The sequence below is a fragment of the Equus asinus genome, chromosome 26, assembly GCF_041296235.1.
Source record: "Equus asinus isolate D_3611 breed Donkey chromosome 26, EquAss-T2T_v2, whole genome shotgun sequence".
NCBI classification, from domain to species: Eukaryota; Metazoa; Chordata; class Mammalia; order Perissodactyla; family Equidae; genus Equus; species Equus asinus.
Window position 1 is genome coordinate 24,332,604 of NC_091815.1, and position 18,788 is coordinate 24,351,391.

At 58.6% G+C, this 18,788-nt stretch overlaps 1 protein-coding gene across 4 annotated transcripts in view; it reads left to right on the top strand.

Annotated features, from left to right (window-relative positions):
• PAK4 (p21 (RAC1) activated kinase 4) overlaps positions 1 to 18,788 on the top strand; it is a 43,270-nt gene that overhangs the window by 6,658 nt on the left and 17,824 nt on the right. The window contains exon 2 of one of the 4 annotated variants that reach the window (XM_070498471.1): positions 7,751 to 7,857. The exons of 2 other annotated variants lie outside the window; for them this stretch is intronic. The gene's annotated coding sequence lies outside the window, so the exon portion shown is untranslated. Of the gene's footprint in view, positions 1 to 7,750; positions 7,858 to 15,728; positions 15,932 to 18,788 lie in introns of those variants that run through there. One more of the 4 variants, XM_070498470.1, reaches the window with a different exon arrangement.

The window sequence follows — 18,788 nt, forward strand, 5'->3', positions numbered from 1 at the left end:
TGCCCCTCCTGCCCTCCTCCTGCCCTCCTCTGCCCCCTCTCCACGGCCAGTGCTGGGAGGGGGAGAAAGGACATTGCGGGAGGGCCAGGCTCATCCATAGATGGTCCCCCCACTGAGGCCCCCCGGGCAGTCCTGCCCCGTCTCCCTAGGGACCCCTCCTCTGCTGCCCACGGCGGCCTCCCTTCCCCCACAGCTCCCACAGCAGCCTGGCCCCGGATCCATCCGTTCTCTCTGACATGCCGTGTATGTGTGTGTGTGTGTGTGTGTGTGTGATATGTGTATATATACTTTTGTACGTTTGTAGTCCCACTGCCGTGAACCTGCAGCGACCAGGAAGTGCAACACGCCTGCAGAGAGTGTGGAAGCGCGAGTGGCAGCTCAGCCAATGACGGTCAGGGGCACGGACGCTGCTCCACTCCCAGGTCGGGGCTGAGAGCCCGGCACCCCAGAAGCCCCCATCGCTCTCCTGACGACCCCGGGACTGGCCACTCCGCTGACCTTGGGCGGCAGCACGTCCCCGCTTTCCTGGAGAGTTTTTTTTTTTTTTTTTTTTTTTAGATTTTTTTTTTATTTTTTCCTTTTTCTCCCCAAAGCCCCCCGGTACATAGTTGTATATTCTTCGTTGTGGGTCCTTCTAGTTGTGGTATGTGGGACGCTGCCTCAGTGTGGTGTGATGAGCAGTGCCATGTCCGTGCCCAGGATTTGAACCAACGAAACACTGGGCCGCCTGCAGCGCAGCATGCAAACTTAACCACTCGGCCATGGAGCCAGCCCCTTTCCTGGAGAGTTTTGAGTGGGTGCACGTCCCTGAATGAGAGAGTGCGCCTTGCCTGCGCTCGCGCTCCCGTCTGTGGGTCCCCGGCGTGTCCGTGCGTCTGCCTGCTCCCATCCTAGGCCGCGGGCTCCATCGCTGTGGTCGCTCGTGTCAGTGCTCCGCTCATCCTCATTGCTGGTGATGGTTCCGTTGTGTGAACAAACCACAGCGTCTTTCTCCATCTCCTGCTGGGCGAGTGTGAGTGTCCTCTTTGCACGTGTCTGCTGGGTGTGTGTGCACGCTCTGCTCCAGGGCACACGGCCGGGGCGTTGTTCCATCAGAGGGTCGGGTATGTCACCTTTAATAGACACTGTAGACGCTGCGCAGCCTCCCGGGTGGTGTGCCTGCATCCGCGTCCAGCAGCTGCCCCGCGTCCTCACCACACTGGCTCTGTCAGACCGTTTGCTTGACCTTGGCCGTTTCGTAGTCTTGCTGCTGCAGAAGTGGCCGTGCTTGTTATCACCAAGACAGTCCCTCTGGTTGCTTCCTCCTCCCCGTGCACCCGTCCCTGCAGCTCTGCCCTGTCCTGCCAGGGGAGTCAAGGGCTCATTCTTTGAGAAGCCCTGTGCTGGGGCTGCAAGACACAGAGGGGAGCGCAGCCGGTGGCCCGCACCAAGCTCAGAGAGGGGGACACGGACTTGACCAGAGAGCGACACGCAACAGGTAAAATGGACCAGACTCCTGAGCCCCTGTCTTGCCCCGGTGACCCTATCTCGTTAATGGGCACCCCACCCATTGCCTCGATGGTCTCTCCCCTCGTCCTTTTCCTCTACGTCCACTGTGTCGGGAAGGCCTGTTGCTCTGCCTTCAGAACAGGACCTGGCGCCTCTCATTCTTCTTCATTGTCGCCTGGTTCAAGCCACCCTCCTCTCCTGCCTGGACGGTTCCGCAGCCTCCTACTCCCCCCGCCCTTGCTAGCCCCCCATAGGCTGTCCCACTTGAAGCCAGAGGGAGCCTGGGGCAGATGACATCCCTTTCCTGGCAGCCTTCACTCCTCTCCTGCAGCGCTGTTCCTGGAACATTCCAGGCTGGGTCCTGCCTCAGGGCCTTTGTTCATGCTGCTCCCTCTGCAACCTCTTACTCTCTCTCCCCTCCTTCGCCTGCTTGGTTTTCTTTGTAGTGCTCATCCTTGCTGCTCACATCGCATCATGATTTATTGTCCTCCCCACCCCCTAACTTGGCATCATGGTGGGGGAAGGGGAGGTCCTTGGCTTGATATGTACTAGTCGCTCAATAAACGCTGGTGGACTGACTGAATGAATGAATGAATGGGCTGTAATAAGCTGCGAGTGGCGTCGTCAGAGTGTATGATGGGGGATCCACCCTGGGCGGGGAGCCCGGGGCAGGCTTGGCAGAGGAGGAAATGCCACCTGAAGGGCAAACAAGTGTAGACTAAGGGAGGCGGGGTGTGGGCGCTTGCAGCTGAGGGAGCTGCCTGTGCAGAGTTCCCCGGGCCGGAGAGCAAGGGGCCGTTGAGGACCTGAAGCAAGACTGATGGCAGCGTCCGCTCTCCCGTCGGTCTGGGTTCGAATCTTGGCAGCCACTTGGGCCTCTCCGTGCCTGTTTCTTCTGCTCCAGGGCTGAGGCTGCCCTGGGGTCCCGGGGCCTCTCTGAAGCTCTGCTCCTGACCTACTCACCCCGGAGCCTGGCGTATACATATGAATGGGATTGTTTCATTTTTTCTCCTGCAAATACGCTGGAGTGCCTGGCCCTTTGTGGCCTCCACGGACACCTGGTGGGTGGATAAATGGACCCTGTTGCTCTCCACCTGGAGCGTGTCCCTTGCCTCTCACCTTCTGGGGCACCTCCACCCGGAGGCAGGGAAGGCCTGCAGTGACCTTGCCTGGAGTGTCCTTCCCCCCCCCCCCCCCAACCCAGGCTGATGAACAGGGAAACTCGCGGTGGGTTTGCGCGCACGCTGGCCCTGTTCCTGCGCGGCGCTCCCCCGCTCCTGCCCCGTCCTTCCTGGAATCCAGGAGGTGGCCACGACCATTCAACCCATTTCACAGATGAGGAGTGTGGGGGTGGCACCAGTGTGAGGGCTGGCCAGCCCAGCGAGCAGATCCACTGCGGCCTCGAGTGGGGCTCATTTGCGTTTCCCTGGTGGCCGGTCAGGTGGAGCAGACTTTCCCGTGTTCCTCGACCGTTTGGAACCTGTGGAGTGCTGTGCTGCGCCCCTGCGGAGAGCCCATGCAGGTCACTTGCCTGTTTTCCCATTGGGCTGCCTGCATTTTTATTTTTGATTCTTTGCGTCAAATCCTGGATTCTTTCTAAGATGTCACACGATCTTCCCCCAGTCTGCGGCTTCCCTTTTCCCTTTTCTTGTTGTGTCTTTTGATGGACAGAAGCGCTTCATTTTAGTGTAGTCGCATTTATCGCTGATTTCCTTTATAGTTCGATCGTTCTGCTTCTCACGTATAGTCTTATTTGTTCTGGAATTATGCGTGCGTGTGTATGACGTAAGGGGACATCAGTCTCGTATTTTCCTCCTGGATCCCCTGTCATCCAAATCCCATTTCTTACAACGGGCTGACTTCTCTCCCTGCCACCCCGTGGGACGCCACGGCTCCGTATCCCCGGGTCTGTTTCTGGGTGATCTCGTCCTTTCTCTCACTCTCTCTGTTTATTCCTGCATCAGCACCGTGCTGTCCGAATGTCTGGAGTTCACAGTAAGTCTTGATCGTGGGGTGAACACACCCTCCCACTTGTTCTTCTTTAGAGTGTCTCGGCCATTCTTGGCTCTTTATAATTCCATGGAAATATCAGACAAGCCTTGGTCACACAAGCAGACGTGACCTGGAGTCTCCCAGTCCATGAACGTGGTATATCCCTCCATTTATTCATGCTTCCTTGGGCTCCCCGGAAGGTGTCATCCTTGCCAGCAGAGGCCTCCACCGCCTCTGGCTGGGTTTATTCTGAGGTCCCCTGTGACGTGGCGGGAGCCTGTGCCCCCTCCCCGTCCCTGGGTTGGCCTCGCTGAGTGAGGCCCTCAGCATCGGCAGGGCCACCTCCCCGTCCCCTGCTTCCTCCCCGGCACCGCCCTGGGCCTGGGCAGAGGGTGGGCAGGACGCCCGGAGAGGAGGTTGTAATTTTCCTGAATGATTTCAAGGGCTAATTAAAGGTTTTCCTTGACTAATCAGCTTACGGTTTAATTATCGGGGAACAGGCTCAGAGATGCGGGAAGCAGCTCTGGGAGGTCTCCTGGCGTGGCAGGAAGGAGCCTCGGCCCAGCCCTTCCCCGGGGGCGGAGTCGGGGGCTACCCGGGCATCCCTGTGGGAGAGCAGCCGGGGAGGCTGGCAGAGGCGGGGGAGGGAGGAGTGGGTCCCTTCCCTGGTTTTGAAATCTCTCCGAGGCTCCCACTGCCCGGGAGGGGTCGAGCCCTGGGGCCTCCCGGTCAGGCCTGCCCCCTTCTGCTTGCCAGCTGCCCTGCAGCCTGCCGGCCTCCGCCTCCGTGCGCTGCTCCCACGTCACGTGTCCTTTGGGGCGTGGCCTGAAGCTCACCCCCCCCACCCGCCACAGCAGGTCCAGAGCAGATGATAAGCACTGCCCGCCCCTTGCTGGCTGTCAGGGTCACTCGTCACCCCGGATAAGCGCTTCTTAGGGGGACGCCTGGGCTGGGCCCTGTGGTCCAGCATTTGAGTTGGGGGGACCCGAGAGGAGAAGGGGTTCGGGGGAGAAGGCTGGGAGGGGGTGTTCAGGCCCTGGGAACTGAGCGATGGCTGAGGCCTTCCCAGGGGAGGCAACAGGCTGGACTGGACAGAGGATGGGCTCCTGGGAGTTTGTGAAGGGGGAGGGGACCGAGATAGCTGTGCCAGGCCTGGCTTCATTCCTCAAATTCCTCAGCCGGCCCCAGACTCCCGGTGGCCCAAGGTGGGGGAGGGTGGAGCGGCAGAGAGGAGCCTCCTGGGCACTGCCCTGCCCTCTCCACGCCCCCGCCGCTGCCTCATCAGTCTCTCAATTTACAACCCCCTGCCCCAGGGCTCAGCCACGGGCCTGGGGGGGGCACCCCCAACCCGTGTTCACTCCTGGCGGCACAGTCGTCACCTGGTGGGGGCGTCCATGCAGGGCCCAGGCCTAGACCATTTGAGTCCAGATCTCTGGCTGTGGGACCTGACATTGGGGTTTTTGTAACTCCCTGGGTGACCCTAGTAGGATTCTGAGCTGGGATGAGAGCCGCTCGCCTACAGAAATGATGGTGAACGCGTTCGCTTCTGTGACGTTCCGGCACTTTTTCTAGGCTTCTGACGTGGTGGGATGAAGTCATGTCACCCCCACAGCCACACTCCCTGTGGGAAGATGTGACCGCTGTTCCCGTGCTACAGACGAGGCACCCGAGCCGGGGAGGCCTCCGTGCCCGGGCCTCAGGCCCCTGGCTGGGTGACCGGCTGTCTACCCCGCTCCCTGCTTCTCCTCTGCTTCTCTCCTCTGCCTCTGCCTCTCTCCCTCCTTCCACCTTCATGTCTGCCTCCCTCCCGCCCTGGAAGGCGCTTCCAGGCCTCCCTGTTTAGAGCCGGGATCTCGCTGAAGCCGCAGTGGGGAGACAGCTTCTGCAGGCCCAGGACCCATGGGAAGGACGCTCTTGGCACCTGGGGGCGGGGAGGGCACGCATCCCACTGACGGTCGAGGCCTGAGGCAGGGAGGACTGTCTAGGCGGGCAGAGCCTGACATCCTCTGACCCCACACCCCTCTGTGGGCCCAAAAATCTGGTGGTGTCATCTGTTGCCAGTTCACCACTTCAGGCTCCTGTGGGTGGCCCATGGTTTCATTTCAGCAGAGGTGACGATCACATTGCAGGTGCCTTTACTGTCTGGTAGGAATGAGGGGGACTGAGAGTTCAGTGTCCCTGTGTGTCCCCGCTCACCGAGGGCTCCCTTGCCTGCTCTCCCACCCCTCCAAGCTCCCCTGGGGCCAGGCCCGGAGCCCCCAGAGCTCTGCATTGGTTCCTGCATCTGGAGCAGATGCCTACCGGGCGCTGGGAGGGTGAAGTGAGTCAGCGTGCGTGTGTGGCACCCGCACGGGGCCACCATCATCGTGTCACTAGGCGTTAGGGTTGCTGTTGCCGCGATGGCCGGGACAGTTATTAGGGCAGGATGCGCATCTGGATTTAGTAATTAAGATTTACGGGGCGAGCGATCTGTCATGCTCTGCTGTTGTGGTTAGGCCACGTTTCGTTTCGGAAAAAGTTTCACAGCTTTGCGTATGGCAGTGTTCACAGATGCTCAGAAGGATGGTCGATGCCCGCCGCACGAGCCCATCACCGGCTCCCACACGTACCAGCCATGACCCGGCTCTGTCATTCGTATCCCACCCTACCTCACTGATGATCTCGAAGCAATTCCCCAGCATCGTATACTTTAGCCAGAAATGTTTCATATTTTTCTCCTGTAAGAGATAAGGAGTCTTAAAAAAAAGCCGCAGTACCATTGTCGCAGGAAGAAAAGAACACCGTAGCCTCACCTTTCCCTGATTGTCTTATCATCCTTCTCCAGTGTGCTTGTTTGACTTGGAATCCAGACCAGGTCTGTGCTTGCACTTGGTTGACAGGCCCTCCAGTCCTCTGTCGTCTGTGGGATTCCCCCTCAGTGCCTTCGTGCACTTGGGGTTTGGGTCGTTTATCTATCACAGACCCTGGTCTTTCGTCCTCTAGAGTTTTCCACTCTGGGGCTGGCTGGTGCATCCTTGTGGCGTCATTTAACGTGCTCCTCTGTCCCCTGTGCTTCCTGTAAATTGAGGTTTAGGTCTCAATGGTATTCAGGGTCTGCTTCTTTCATGGGTGGTGCTATCAGGTCAACGTTACTGTCTGGGGCACTTTTTAAATAACTTTAATTAAGATTTTTTAAAAAGTGAGTAGACTGTAAAGAAAATTTTTCAGTCGCTCCTAGGAAGGCCGGTACCTGGATACATCAGAAATGGGGCAGGAGGGTCCTGCAGGCCTGAGGCTTGGGAATGGCTGGGGCCCGGGAGCAAAGGGCTGCGTGTTGGCCTCCAGTCTCCAGGAACCCTTGACATAGTGCACAGCTTTGGGCTCCTGCTTCGCTGGGACTTTAGGCCCCCAGGCCCCATCCTCATCCTCCACTGCCCCCTGCAGCCTGGCCTGCTGGTTAAGCTGAAGGGACAGAGCTGGACTCCAGCCCGGCTCTGCCCTTGGCCAGCTGGGCGCCCTGGGGAGCTTTCCCGTCCCCGCCTGCTTCCTGCCCTGGAACAGGAGGGGAGCGACGCCTCCCTCGCGGGCTGTGGTCAGGACTCAGAGACCCGCAGCAGAGGGTGTGGCGCACAGCTGTGCTGGGAGCTGCGTTCTCCATTCACTGTAGACCTCTGACCTCAGCTGCCGGCCTCCCCACCCGCCCGCCCCCTCCCTGCCACACTGCCTCCTCGCACCTCCTGGCAGGTACCAGGCAGGCTCCAGGCGTCAGTGGAGTGGCCATTCCCTCCACCCGGAGCGCTCCTCCCCGGATCCCCACGGGGCTCCCTCCCTTCCCTTGGGTCCCATTCAGATGACCCCCTCTGAGACCTCCCTGACCGCTCTCTGTCCCCTCTCCCACCTGCTATGTACTTTTTTGTTGACTTGCGTGTTGTCTTGTCTCCCCCACTAGAATGTGAGCTCCAGGAAGCAGGGGCTGTCCTGTTCCTTGCTGTGTCCCTGGAGCCTTGCATGCACCGAGTGTCTAATGATTGTGGAGTGTAGGAACAAATGTGAGAACGAACTTGCTTGAGTGACTGGACTTTGGCCTGGGTCAGACCTGCTGTGGAAACCTGGCTCTGATACCCGCTGTGCGACCTTGGGTGGGCACCTCCCCTCTCTGAGCCTCGCTTTCTTCCTCTGCACCATGGAGGCGGTAACAGCACCCTGCTCATTGCCTGCTTGTGCACCAGCACAGTGCCCACACATAACCCTTTGTCACTGGCCTCTCTGCCTTCCTGTGTCTCCAACACAGGGCACAGATGAACCAGCCAGGGCTGTGCCTGCCCTGGGGACTCGACCAAATCCACTCCTTCCGCTCTGTGGGACTGACCGTGGTGCCCCAGGGCAGGGATGCTGTGGGTGAGTATGTCCCTGTGGCCAGAAGGGCACCCTGGGGGGTGTGATTCATGCAGGACACGAGAGTGCCTGGATGTGGAGGGACCTGGGTGTCGGGGCTGCCGTGTCTGGGGCTCCTGCTTCCAGGCCTCTGCGAGGGGCCGTGGAGGTCTGGGCTCTGATTACGCTCACGGCTCCAGCCTTGGCACAGAGAAGGAGACTGTCTGCAGGCACGTGCATGTCTCTTGGAAGCTTCCAGATGTCGGAATTGCTGTCCCTGGTGTCTCCTGCACAGAGTGTAAAATATGGCACGTGTACAGAGAGCTGCTGATACCCTCTTGTTCCGTTTAATGAACAGTCATAAAGCAAACACCCACCTCCCGACCCCCAGGTCAGGACGACAGGCCGTGAAGCCGCCTCTATGCCCCATCGCTTCCCTAGGGGGCTCGGGCACTGCTCTGCAGGCTTGTCAACTGCGCGACTGTGGCCGAGGCCGCGGGCCCTGGGCTGCAGCTTGCTCTCAGCGGATGGCTCTTGAGATTTCTCTGCTGGAGAGGAATGCCCCCCAGCATGGGTCAGACACCCCCCTCCCCCCACCCTTCCCATGGCCCGATGAGAGCAGCCCTGTCCTGGGGGAGCCCCGGGGCGCTCCAGACTCCCCTCACCCCAGGCCGGCAGCCCCTCCTCCAGCCACGGTTGAGCCACCGCCCCAAGTGGGAGTGGACGTTTCCTGTCCACAGAGAAATGGGCTTCAGTGACAGGCCCTTGACGTGTCCGGGCCGTGCCTGAGCCCCTGTAAGGTTGGCTGGGGGCTCTGGCCCCATCCCGGGTCTGTCTGTGCCACGGAGGGCCTTCCCTGGAGAGGGTGGGACCCCCTCCCTGTGCAAAGGGATTGGGGCTGGGGGCCCCTCCTCTTCTCTTCCCCCCCCACCCCGGCCCCTCCGCTCCGGGGCAGCCCTGTTAGCCAGTCTCAGCCAGCCTTCCGTGCAGAGGCCCTTGGGTGGGGATCGCTACCTGAGGCTCTGGGTCCAGCAGAACTGCATTTGCCACCTGCTCTGCCACCTACCAGCTGGTGACCTTGGGCACAGGGCAGCACTCCCCCCATCAGCCTCAATTTCCCCGTTTGTGAAATGGAGTTGTGTAAAGGTTATTTTATCCATGTAAAGGAGAGCGGGCACGTAGAAGCCTCTTAGTGGGTACTAGCCGTCATTGTCATTGTCCTTATTGCCCTTCACTCGTTCATTTTGTAGTATTCACTGTGTTCCTCCTCTGAGTCCAACCCTGTGCTGGCTGATGCTGTGTGTCAGCCCAAGACCCTGCCCTCGTGGAACTTGTGGTCCAGTGAGGGAGACAGACACAGCTCTGGGCACTGACAGCCCAGAGTGACCTTAGGAAAAGCACAGGCCAGAGTGTCACGGCTGTGGTGGGGGAGGCCCAGAGGACTGTGGGAGGCCCTGGCTCCAGCCCAGGAAATCAGGGAAGGCTTCCTGGAGGGGGAAGACAGCTAAGCAGTTACAGTTATAAAAAATAACACAGAGAGCACGCCTGTATCCCTCACCCAGTTTTCCCATTGGTGACAGCTTGCAAAACTAAAGTTAGTACAAGACCACAACTGGCATACTGACACTGATACAGTCAAGATACAGAACATTCCAGCACAAGGATCCCTCCACATGCCTTTTATAGCCACTTCCCCTCCCTGGCCTGTCCCTGACTCCTGGCAGCTGCTCATCCCTCGTCCCCAGTTTTGTAATTCTGTCCTTTCAAGAATGTTGTGTATAGAGTCACACCGTATGTGGCCCCCTGGGGCTGGCTTTTTTCTGCTCGGCGTGGGTCTCTGGAGATTCATCCAGGTTGTCACCTATGTGAACAGTTCGCTGCTTTTTATTGCTGCGTAGTATTTCACGGTGTGGATGGACCACAGGTGTTTAATCATTCGCCACGCTGAAGGCTATCAGGGTTGTTTCTACTCCTTGGCTATTGGAAATAAAGCTTTCACAAACAGTCAAGGACAGGTTTTTGTGTGAACATAAACTCCTGCTTGTCTGGGGCAAGTATCCAGAAGTGCAGGTGCTGGGCACTGTGGCAGCTGCCTGGTTAAAGAATCTGCCAAGGGGCTGGCCCGGTGGCGCAGCGGTTAAGTGCATACGTTCTGCTTCTTGGCGGCCCAGGGTTCACTGGTTCGGATCCCGGGTGCGGACATGGCACCGCTTGGCACGCCGTGCTGTGGTAGGCATCCTACGTATAAAGCAAAGGAAGATGGGCACGATGTTAGCTCAGGACCAGTCTTCCTCAGCAAAAACAGGAGGATTGGCAGCAGTTAGCTCAGGGCTAATCTTCCTCAAAAAAAAGAAGCTGCTAAACGGCGGCTTTCCAGAGTGGCTGTCCCATTTCGCATCCCCCAGCAGTGGATGGAAGATCCAGTTTCTCTGTGTCCCCACCAGCATTTCGTGCTGTCACGATTTTTTGTTTGAGCTGTTTTAATAGGCGTGTCGTGATACCTCATTGTGGCTTTAATTTGCAGTTCTCCAGTGGCTAACGATGTGGAGCATCCTTTCACGGGCTCCTCTGCCGTCTGCGCGTCCTCTTCGGTGAAATGTCTTCATGTCTTCTGCTCATTTTCTAATTGGCTTGTTTGATTTTTTTGCTGTTGCATTTTGAGAGTTCTTTCTCTCTTCTAGATACTAGTTCGTCATCAGATATCGGTTTGCAGATATTTTCTCCAGATCTGTAGCTTTTTATCCTCTTCACATGGACTTGTGTAGGGCAAAAGGTTTCGATTTTGTGGAGGTCTACAATATTAATTTTTCCTTTTATGGATCGTGCTTTTGGTGTCAAATCTAAGAACTCTGCCCCAGCCCCAGATCCCGAAGATTTGTTTGTTTTCTAAAAGTGTTATAGTTGTACATTTTACGTTTAAGCCTGTGATCCGTCATAAGTTAATGTGCAAAGTGAGGTTTAGATCAAGTTTCATTTTTTGGTGTATGGATGTCCCGTTGTTCCAGCAACATTTGTTGAAAATGCAGTCTTTCCTCCACTGAATTTGCTTATGTTTCTTTGTCAAAAATCACTTACCACAATGAGATACCACTGCACACCTACCAGGATGGCTATTGTCAAAAAAATGGAAAATAGCAAGCGTTGGTGAAGATGTGGAGAACTCGGACCCTCGTACGTTGCTGGTGGATGTGTACCACAGTGGTGCAGCCGCTGTGGAAAACAGTTTGGTAGTTTCTCAAGAGTTAAATACAGGGGCCGGCCCTGTGGCCCAGTGGTTCAGTTCGCGCTCTGCTTCGGCGGCCCAGGGTTTCACCGGTTCGGATCCTGGGGGCGGACATGGCACCGCTCATAAAGCCATGCTGAGGTGGCGTCCCATATGCCACAACTAGAAGGACCCACAACTAAAAAAATATATACAACTATGTACCGGGGGGCTTTGGGGAGAAGAAGGAAAAATCAAATCTTTAAAAAAAAAAAGTTAAATACAGAGTTACCATGTGACGCAGCAATTCTGCTCCTGGGTGTATATCCAAAAGAAATTGAAAACAGAGGGTTGAACAGCTACTTGTACACCGGCAATCATAGTTGCCTTGTTCACAACAGCCAAAAGGAGGAAACAGCCCAAGTGTCTATCGACAGACGAATGGATAAACAAAATGTGGTGTATATACACAGTGGAGTAGTATTCAGCCATAAAAAAGGAGTGAAATCTTGATATATGCTACAATATGGAGGGACCTTGAAAACTAGGCTTAGTGGAATAAGCCAGGCGTGGGAGAAATATTGTAAGATTCCACTTATATGAGGTTCCTAGAAGAGGCAAACTCAGAGAGACCAGAAGTAGGATGGCGGGTACCAGGGGCCGGGGGAGGGGCATGGGGAGTGTGGTTGATGGGCACACGGTTTTTGTTGGGAATGATGAAAAAGTTTTGGGTACAGACAGTGATGGTGGTTACACAACATCGTGAATGTCTTTAATGCCACTGAATTATGCGCTTTACAAATGGTAAAAGGGACAAATATTATGTATATTTTACCACAATGAAAAAATCAGTGTTTTGGAAACCAGCTGGGTGTATCCATGTGGGTGTGTTTCGGGTTCTCTGTTCTGTTCACTGATCTGTGTGTTTATCCACATTGTCTCGAGTACTGTAGCTGTGTAGCAGGCCTTGATATCGGGGAGAGGGAGTCGCCCCACTTTATTCCTCATCTAGGGGCTGGGCCTGGCATTTGGGGAGCTCCAGTCGGGCTACCCGTGTGGCTGATGGCACTGTGGTTTTCCTAGGCCCCTGCCTCGTCCTCAGCCCCTGTGTCTGACTCATAGCAGGCGTTGCTTTTTCTCAGCAGATGTCGGTTCAGTCTGTCCCCGCGTCTCCATGTCCAGCCATCAGGGTGTCTTCATCCATTGCCTGGAGCAGTGCTATGGTCTTGTCACTTGTCCCCACACCCACTCAGGCCCCGTGTCCTGTCCTCCACAGACAAGGTGGCCACAGGTACATCTTTCAAATGTAGGCCCATCCTCATCTCCCCTATCCTGCCTTGGCCCCCCCAGCCCCCCACCCAGTGGCCTGGCTCCTGCCCCTCCCTGGCTGGGCTCCACCACAGCCACACTCTCGTTCCTCCAACCAGCCCATCTCGGCTGGAATTTCACGTTTCATTTGTGTGACCCTAGAGTGTAAGCCCCAGGGGCAGGGACCCCCTCCCGCCCCCGCAGTTCCACTCCTGGGCATTTGGCCCACAGGTGCCCTGGCACACCTGTGATGTGACATCTGCACTGCACGTGCTCGTCATTGCCTACCATCTGTAAGAGCAAAAGCCTGGACCCCCGACCTGGCCCCGTGGGGACTGGCTCAGGGCATCGGGACCCTTCCACGCGGCTGCCACGAGGCTGTGCTTTGCAGAGCTCAAGGCGCGGATATGAGAGGGAGATATTTTTCTTTAAAATTATAATTTAAAATAGTTTCATAGACTCTGGAAAGTGCATAAAGCGTAAAAGTAGAGCATAACCGGTTACCACGGAGGAAAGACCCCCACAGCGCCCCTGCTGTTACCACGGAGGAAAGACCCCCACAGCGCCCCTGCAGGCGAGGAAGCCGGGTCCACCCCAGAGGCAGCCCCTCCCCCACTGTGGTGGCAGTCGCTGCCTGCTTCTCTCTTGGTTTTGCGACCCCTGCATGCGCCCCTCAACAGCGTATTTCATTTTGTCTGGTTTTGAACTTTTTCTAAACAAAGTGTAGGATGTATCATCTTACTCTTCGCTGCTTCTGTTTAGCATCACCTTCGATGTGCGTCCGCATGTGGCCGTGGGCCAGCCCTTCTCGCTGTCATGTGCTCTTCCCTGGAGCCCGGAGATCGCAGGTCATTGTCCATCACCAGCAGTCAGGCATTCGCCGTGTCCCCACTCTCCGGCCCGTTCAGACTATGCCGTGTCAACCTTCCCACGCCTACCTTCCCACGCCCATCCCCGGGGCCCGCAGCCACAGTTGCTTGGGGACAGACCCAGGAGAGTGCTGCCAGATGCCAAGTGTGCGTCTGCACCTCCGCTGGGCCCGCAGCGTAGGAGAGCCGAGGAGCCTCCGTGCCTGTGTGGTGTATGGTGTTTCTAAAAAGTGTGCAAGCATGTGTGCACAGGCACACACACATGTGAAGGCTCTCTCTGAAAGAAGACAGAGGAACGTGCACTAGAGGCTGCCCCCGGGGCTGAGCTGGGGCAGGCGCGTGCTGGCGGTGCCATTGGCTTCCGAACCCTGTGCCGTCTGAGAGACACAGAGCTGAGCTAGAGAAAGGAGAGGAGAAGACGGGCACAGACCAAGCCCCGAGGTGGCGGATGGCTGACACTGGGGGATCCGAGTGACAGGTTTCATGAGGGTTCATTGGCTCAGTCTCTATTTGGGGTGTGTTTTAAAAGTTTTATGATAAACAAAGGTCTGTTCCAGGTGCGAGACCTTGGACTGCCCTCCCCTTGCCCCTACGGGCTGGCCCAGGAGGACCCCTTGTCTCCAGTGAGACTTCTGGAGGAGGGCCATTCCCTCCCTCCCCTGCCTCTCCCTCCCTCCCGCTGGACCTAGTTTCCCTGGCTGGCCAGAACTGCCCGATCCTGACCTTCTCCCCTGCGGAGCCCAAACCAGCCTGTCCGGTTTGGGGAGGTTTGGGGAGCCCGCCCTCCTTGGCTCCTCTCTGGGTGGCTGCCCAACAGGTGCTCCACCCAGTGGGGGAGGGGATGACCTGCCCTGCTGTGGCCCCTGGTGTGGTGGGCGGCTGGGAGTCCGGCCCTGGGAGCTGGTGCAGTGCTCCTGGTCGGAGCCATCAAGTCCTTGGGGAGCTGGCTGATGAGGGAGCAGCTGCGGGTGCCAAGCTGGGGAGCAGGAAGGACAAGGCTTCTCTGTCCACCTGCCTACCTGAGCCACTGGCTCACTCGGCCCCTGCCCTGGGCCTGGCCCCCTGCACAACCCGGGTCCTTGCCACTCACAGGACCCGCCCTCCAGTGAGGGCGCAGCCCTGCTCGGGTGCCACCCCCGGGAGGGGAGTTTTGTCTGGTGTGTCCACTGCTGAATTCTCAGGGCCTCCAGCAGACCTGCGGGTGTGTGCTGGGAGCCTGTGGGGTGGGGGGGAAAGACGTGACAGGGATAGTGACAGCCTGGAGGGGGCAGTGCTGGGATGGAGCCCAGAGGAGGGACCGGACCCCGCCAGGGGCTGAGGGAGGCTTCCTGCAGGAGAAGGTGCCTGAGGGAGGGACCAAAGGCTGGAGAGGGCTGAGCCAGGCAGCCCCACCCCTGCCCCCCAAGTCGTGTCCCCCGCCCCTGTCGTGGGGGAGACAGACAGACCATCACACAAGAACCAGTTTCACGCAGGGAGCTCTGACCTGAGCAGCAAAGGTCTGCAGGAGGAGCGAGGTGCAAGGCCGAGACGGGCGAGGCCAGCGCAGCCCCTCTGGCTTCCCGCTCTCTGAGCATCTTCTTCCCCTGTTCTGGGGTGGGGGTTCCAAGCAAGCCAGCCTCATGCTCAGAGCAGCTGGTTAAGGGCACAGGTGTCAGGACAGATGGCCTGAGCTCCCTGCTGGGTGCCTTGGGCAAGTCACTCAGCTTCTCTGGGCCTGATTCCTCTGTTGTAAAACAGGCCTGATACAGGACCTGTCCATTTAGAGCAGTGGTGACGTAAAACAGCTTCGTGTGTGTCGATGCTGAGAGCACGGCCTGGCCCGAAGGAAGTTCTCCAGAAAGTTGGACCACTTATTTTCTGAAGGGTTAGAGCATCCTGGCCAGACATGGCATTCGGAAGGCCCACCCCTCCCCACCTCTCCCTGTTCCTGCCAGCCACATCTCCCAGGCCCCCTCTCACGCCTAGAGGTGGTGATGTGGGGGTTCGCCACGCTCCCCCCTGCATCCTGCCCCCTCCCCGGTTAGGCTGAGAGTCTCAGGTTCGTCCTAGTGGGTGAGTGGGGAGGCCCTCTTGGAGCTCTTGCTGGGATCACAGCCTGGGAGCGGGGGAGAGGGGACAGCAGCAAGCCCTGGGTCTCCAGCCACCCCTCCAGATGAGAGTCCACTCACCCCCGCCCCTCTGTCCAGCCCCCAGCCCTGGTGTCATTTCAAACCTGGCTGCCCCACCAGCCGCCCAGCCAGCTGCTCCCAGGCCCTCAGCCCCACGCCATGTGGCTTCCCTGGCCCCTAGCCTCGTGTGGCATGGGGAGTGAGGTGTGCATGCGTGTGCATGTAGGGTCTGACCCTGCTGAAGCAAGGGCTGTAGTTGGGGTCCCTGCTCCAGTGTCCCTGCCCCTCCCTCTGTGGGGCAGTCGTGGGCCATGTGGCCCCAGCTCTCCAGGCTTAGCCCCACCTCCTCCATCCCTCCCTCCCAGCCTCCACTCTCCGCCCTCCCGTGGGCTGGAGCCACAGCCAAGCTCTACTCTTGCCAGGGCAGGGCCGCGTCACCACCCGCTGCCAGGGAGGCTGGGACGAAGAGCCCAGCCAGCTTTCCTTGGTGGGCACCCTCATCGAGGGCTGGTGGAGCCCCTTGCTCCCCACTCCCTGCTCCCAGCTGGTAGCCCCTCGTCCACTGGCCCCCACTGAGGGGGGTCCAGGACGGAGGGAAGACGATAGTGGAGGTGAGCTGGCCCGGGCCTCAGGCGGGAGTGGAGGGGAGGGGAGGGGAGGGCTGATTGGGTGTGGGGAGGACAGTCCTGCCTCCTGGCCACCTGAGCCACCCAAGCCAGTGGAAGCATGTGTGCCGGGGGCCACACCTTCCTTGGGCCGGGGCGAGGTCACCGTGTCACCGGGTGTTCCCGTGGCAGGTGTCTGCCGGGGCTCACCCGTGCCTTAGCACAGGGCCCGAGAGTCTCAGGGAGCGCCTTCCTGGGGTCTGGTGGGCATGGGGCAGGTTCGCAGGGACTCTGCCTCACTGGGTCTCTCTGGGTGACCCTGGGAGTGGCCGTGGGTGTGTGGGGGACCATCAGGGGTCTCATCACCTACTGTGTGGGTCCGGGGTGGTGGGGTCCTGTGGTCTGCCTCTGTGTCTCGGGGTGCACTCCTGGGAGCGTGGGGCCCTGGGGGACACCTTTGTCCATCAGTCCGGCGGTTTTGGAGCATCTGGGATGATGTGTGCACATGTGTGCCTGTGTGTCCAGGTAGGGGCTGAGGTCTGTACTGTGTGTGTCTCTTTCTGGAGCCCCTGCGTCTCTAGGGCTGTGTGGCTCTTTGCAGGGTTCGTGGATGGATCCTGGGGCTGGGGCTTCTTCGGGGTTGCAGCATGGGCTCTCCGATTGTCCTGGCCTTTCCATTCTGAGAGCTTCCTCTGAGCCTGGCCTCTCTTTATTTTATTATTATTATTATTTTTTTTTGCTGAGGAAGATTGTCGCTGAGCTAACATCTGTGCACATCTTCCTCTATTTTGTGTGTGAGACGCCACCACAATGTGGCTTGATGAGCAGTGTGCAGGTCTGCACCCTGGATCCGAACCCACAAACCCCGGGCCGTCAAAGCGGAGTGTGCGAACTTAACCCCTACACCACAGGCCGGCCCCTCTTTAAGCTGCCTCCCCCACATTCTCTCTCTCATGCCTCACAGCTCGTCTGCATGCCCTGCTCTGGGCAGGATAGCCTTTCCCGTGCCCAGGGTCCTGTCTTCGGCCACTGACAGGGTGTCCACGTGCTGTGGGCTTGGGGCAGCTGCTGCTGTCTGGCTGCTCAGGGGCTTTTCTGTGGGACCGCTGTGTGTGTTGCTGTGCATCTGCAGTTGTGTGGCTGAGTGTCTGTGTCCTGGTCCCTGTGGACAACCTGGGCACCGTGGAGCGCCGTCTGTGATGCTTCTGTGCTGGGGCTCGTGTGTGTGTGTGTGTGTGTGTGTGTGTGTGTGTGTGTGTTGGTGCGTGTCTCTGTGCTCCTTGCTAGGTTTTGGACCCACGGAGGAGAGGGCAATGTGTGTTGTGGGCATTGGTGGCTGTGTGTGTGTGCACACGCGCGTACTGGGTTCCAGGGGACTTGGGAGGGGTCCGGAGCCTCTTTTCTGCCTGGTGCCCCCTCCCCCCTTCCCGCCTGCCTCAGGAGGCATGAATGAAGTCTACTCCGATTTCCCAGTCCCTATGGGCTCACCCACATCTCAGGTTTGTGTGGCCTCCGTCCCCACCCTGGGCGCCTCTGGGGGGTGAGGGGCGCCAACAGTGCCCTTTATGTCCAGGCCCTGTTGTGCTGGCCAGGTAGGGAGGGGGCGCCCAAGCCTGGGGAGCCTCCCAGCCTCCCTGGGGGCTCCGAGCACCGGCCTGGGCCCGGCTGGTAAAGGAAGCAGTGACTCTTCCTTTAGCCACACTTGCTAGCTGCACCCCCACTGTGCTGGGCACGGCTGGGGACACATGTGGCTGAGATGGCCTCAGGCCTTGTCCTCTCCGGGCTCCCAGTCCAGCAGGCAGGGCAAACCTCAGACAGTGGCAGCCGCTATGCTCCCCCATCCCAGCCCGGGAGAAGGGAACACTTAACAGTTTTGCTCTGGCTGGGAGAAGACCAGGCCCAACATCCTCTTTCATGTATTTGTTCCTTCCTTTATTCATGGAGCAGCAGCAACGACAGGGGCAATAATAATAACAGTAGCTAACCTGTGGTGAGGACCCACTGGGCGCCAGGCACTGTTGTAAATGCTTTGCGACGTGTCATCTCATTTGATCATCCAGACATTCCCAGGAGATTGGGACTCTTATTATCCCCAGTTTGCAGATGCGGACAACTGAGGCCCGGAGAAGTTGAGTGACTTGCTCAAAGGCGGACAGCTTGGAAGTGGTGGAGCTGACCTGAGCCTGGGCAATCTGCTCTTAACCACCAGCTGCCTGTGGAGTCCTTGTGCTGGCACGGCCATCGCCAAGGCCTGCGGGGGGAGCATGGCATAGCATCTGGCCAGAACAACTCCAGGCCCTGCTTCCCAAGGCCAGGGTGACCCCAGATCTGTGGGTCTTTATGAAATTCCACCTGTGGGGGGACTCACAGATTTCCAGCAGCGTCCCCTGCTGTAGAATTTGCCTGTAGCCAAAACATGCTGCCACTTCCTCACATTTCCAGCCTGGGCCACGTGGCTGGAGTGGGCCTCCCTGGGTGGGCGGGGCCTGGGGGGCCTCCTTGGGGTGGGCAGGGGCCTGGGGGGGGGGCCTCCCTGGGTGGGCGGGGCCTGGGGGGGCCTCCTTGGGGTGGGCAGGGGCCTGGGGGGGTCCCTCCCTGGGTGGGCGGGGCCTGGTGTGGGCTCCCAGTGGGGCCCCTCTTGTGGTGTTTGGATCATGCACCAGATTATTCACAAAATACCCAGGTTCCATCTCTGAAGACTTGGGCCCTAGTTCTCGGGTGTCAGGGTCAGACTTCCAGACAGTGTGGGATGGGTCTCGGGGCCCCCGTCTGCCCTCTGCCCCACCACCTCACCTTTTCAGGCTCCAGACTCACCACTTCGGCCCTGGCATCACTGTCTGTTCCACAGACATGTACTGAGTGC